Below are 3944 nucleotides of genomic sequence, written 5' to 3' on the forward strand. Positions count from 1 at the left end.
AGCCAAGAAAATGCAGCTCAAGTAGGAGTTGCGTAATGTGCAAAGAGAAAATACAAGCATCAATGACTACCACATGAAGGTGAAGAAGATTGCAGATGTACTTGCTTCTATTGGGTCGCCAATGGAAGATGATGATTTAGTTTCTATTACCTTGAATGGTCTAGGAAAGGATTATGCACAATTGCGAACATCCATTGCTGCGTCCGTGAGAATTTTCCTGATTTTAAGGAGTTGATTGCTCTTCTAATTTCTGAAGAGCGGAGAAATGGTGGTGCATCTTCTTCAGAAGGAACTTCAAAAGAAGCTGTCTTCTACTCAAATGATGGAAGAGGTAGAGGTAGAGGTAGAGTAGGCCAATTTGGAGGCCGTGGCAGAAATCAAAATATGCAACAAATTCAAGAAAATCAGTTCTATGGAGGAGGACATGGTAACTTTAGAGGCAGGGGGAGCCAAAGAGGTCGTGGTGGATGGCAGAGAGGCCAAAATGCAAACAGTAATGTTGAATGCTACTACTATGGTAAAATGGGTCATATGGTTAAAGACTGCTATAAAAAGCAGAATGACATCATGACTGGAAAATTGCAGCAAGGAAATTATGCATCCTCTAGTAGACAGGGTGATGACAGAAATGAGCATCTATTTATGGTGCAACATCTGACCAATTCTATGACAAGTGCAAAAGAAAGCAATGATGTGTGGTATGTTGACTCAGGTGCGTCAAACCACATGACAAGTCATGCAGAATGGATGCAGGATGCAAGGAAAATGGAAAGACCAGGATTTGTGGAGACTGGTGATGATACTACACATCCTATTGTGCAGATTGGTAAAATTACTTTGTCTATGCAGGATGGAAAAACGAAATACCTGTTTGATGTATTTCATGTCCCAAATATCACCAAGAACCTGGTTTCTATTGGTCAAATGCTTGCAGGTCAGATTTAACCCTCATGGATGCCTTGTTGAGGATATGAAAAATAAAGGTCGCTTGATAACAAAAGGGAAGAAGAAGGGCAGGATGTTTACGTTGGATGCGGACATGCCTGAATTGAGTGTAGCAATGTTTGCACATGGGACTAGTGTAGTTGCAGATATTGATATATGGCATAAATGCATTGGTCATGTTAATGTACAGCGACTTAAATTAATGCAGGCCCAAAATATTGTTGCAGGATTGCCTAAGTTTAAGGTTGCAGAAATGCATAAGGTATTTGAAGCCTGTCAATTTGGAAAACAGGCAAGGAAACCATTTCCTAGACATGTTCAAGAGACTAAGAGGCCATTGGAATTAATCCACTCTGATGTGTGGACTACTAAAGCTGCATCTATTGGAGGCTATCATTATTTTGTCACTTTTATTGATGGCTACAGTAGAAAAGTTTGGGTGTATTTTATGAAAAAGAAAAGTGAAGTGTTTGGGCATTTCAAAGCTTTTAAAGCTATGGTTGAAAAAGAAACAGGCCTGCAAATAAAATGCCTAAGGTTAGATGGAGGGGGAGAGTACCTCTCAAATGAGTTTGCAAGTTTCTTGCAAGAGCATGGCATAAAGTAGCAATATTCATGCAATCATACCCCACAGCAAAATGGATTTGCAGGAAGGAAAAACAGGCATATTGGAGAGGTATCTCGTGCCATGCTCAACGAAAAAGACCTGCCAGATTATTATTGGACTGAAGCAGTTGCTACAACAGTCTACATAATGAACAGGACTCCCATTGCAGCAATACATGGCATGATGCTAGAGGAGAGGCATACTGGTAGGAAACTAGATATTTCTCATTTGAAAGTTTTTGGTTGCATTGCCTATGTTCATGTGCCAGATGCGTTGAGATCCAAGTTGGATCCAAAAGCTGAGAAGTGCATCTTTATTGGTTATTCTCTGCAACAGAAAGGGTATAGATGCTATAACCCTTCTACTTGTAAGTTTATAGTGAGCAGAGATGTTGTTTTTTATGAGATGAGTAGCTGGTATAAACCATAAATGTGATTGATGATGTAGATGCACAAAATGGTAATGTCGCACAAAATTCACAGCAGCAATCACAAAATATTAGTGGACCTATAGTGTCCTCTAGCAGTGGTTCACATACTTTGCCATGGATAGGCTAATTGTGATCAGGAGGATCTCCTCAAAGCAATGCAGATAGTGGTATGCAAGTATCACAAAAAGAAAAAGCGAAAGTAGATCAGCCCATGGTTGATGTGAATGCAGGTCACTCTTATGTGGAGGGTGAATCCAGTGGCTTAGAACAGAGCCTTGATGATGAGTAGGGTATTCTTTTTGTTGTTACACCTGGAGTAAGGAAGACAAGGGATGTTTTGAGAGCAGCTAGTAGTGAGCCTATGTTGCGCAGGTCTACCAGAGCTAGGTATCCTATGGATAGGTTGAAATATGATGGATTTACAGCCATTCACTATGCCTATATGGTCAAAGTGATTCATGAACTAGAACCCACTTCTTTTGAGCAAGCCATGGGAAAAGAAAAATGGGAGAAAGCCATGGATGAAGAAATGGATGCCTTGGAAGCAAATGCTACATGGGAATTGGTGCCTTTGCCTAAAGACAAGAATGCAATTGGTTGCAAGTGGGTTTATAAGGTGAAGCACAATGCAGATGGTTCTGTGAATACATACAAGGCAAGATTAGTTGTCAAGGGCTATGCACAGACATATGGCATTGATTATGAAGAAACATTCAGTCCGGTTGCAAGGATGACAACTGTAAGAGCAGTCATTGCTATGGCTGCATCAAAGGGATGGTCTTTACATCAGATGGATGTAAAGAATTCTTTCTTGCATGGTGATTTGCAAGAAGAGGTCTATATGGAGCAGCCACTAGGTTATGTTCATGCTGTTCATCCTGAGTTTGTTTGCAGATTGAAGAAAGCCTTGTATGGCTTGAAGCAAGCACCCAGAGCATGGTCTGACAAGATAGGATAGTATCTTGTCACTATTGGCTTTCATATTTCCAAGGCAGATTTCTCACTTTATGTGAGAAAAACAGAGAAAGGCATTATGTTGCTTGTCATTTATGTTGATGATTTGATCATCACAGGTGATAGTGACGAAGATATCCTTCATGTGAAAATGCTATTGAAGCAGAAGTTTGAGATGAAGGATTTGGGAGAGCTATGTTACTTCTTGGGCATTGACTCTTGAGGTGATTAGATCCACAAGTGGGATATGGGTCCTGCAGAGGCAATATGGTTTGGACATGTTGTCCAAATATGGGATGACAGGTTGTAAGCCTATTTCAATTCCTTTGGAGCAGAATGTGAAGCTGAGTGTAGATTGAGTGAGCTTCTAGAAGACCCTACTATGTACAGACACATAGTAGGAAGTTTGATTTATATGACTATTAATAGGCCAGATTTGAGCTATGCTGTTGGTTTGGTAAGTCAGTTTATGCATGCTCCAAGGAAACTGGATTTGGATGCGGCTAGATGCATACTGAGGTATGTGAAGTCCACATTACAGTATGGACTATTTTATGAGACTGGGGTTCAGATACAATTGCATGGATACACTAATGCTGATTGGGCTGGTAGTATTTCTGGTAGATGGTCTACCACTGGATATGTGTTCTATTTTGGGAGTGCTGCAGTCACTTGGAGCAGAAAGAAATAGCCTACAGTTTCCTTGTCGAGGACACAGGTTGAGTACAGGGGTGCAGCAATGGCTGCATGTGAGGTAGCTTGGTTGCATAAGCTACTTTATGATATGCATCAGTTTACAAATGGGCCAGTTGTCATTTATTAGGACAACATGAGCAGTATACACTTGGCAAATAACCCAGTCTATCATGCTAGAACAAAGCACATTGAGGTGCATTATCACTATGTGCAGGAGGAGGTTCTAGTAGGTTTTATTGATCTAGTTTATGTCAGCACAGAGGATCAGGTAGTTGACATATTCACGAAGGCATTGGGTGCAGAGAAGCTGCG

The sequence above is a fragment of the Dipteris shenzhenensis genome, chromosome 24, assembly GCF_047967505.1.
Source record: "Dipteris shenzhenensis isolate YYH24624 ecotype China chromosome 24, Dip_SZ_1.0, whole genome shotgun sequence".
Classification (NCBI taxonomy): domain Eukaryota; kingdom Viridiplantae; phylum Streptophyta; class Polypodiopsida; order Gleicheniales; family Dipteridaceae; genus Dipteris; species Dipteris shenzhenensis.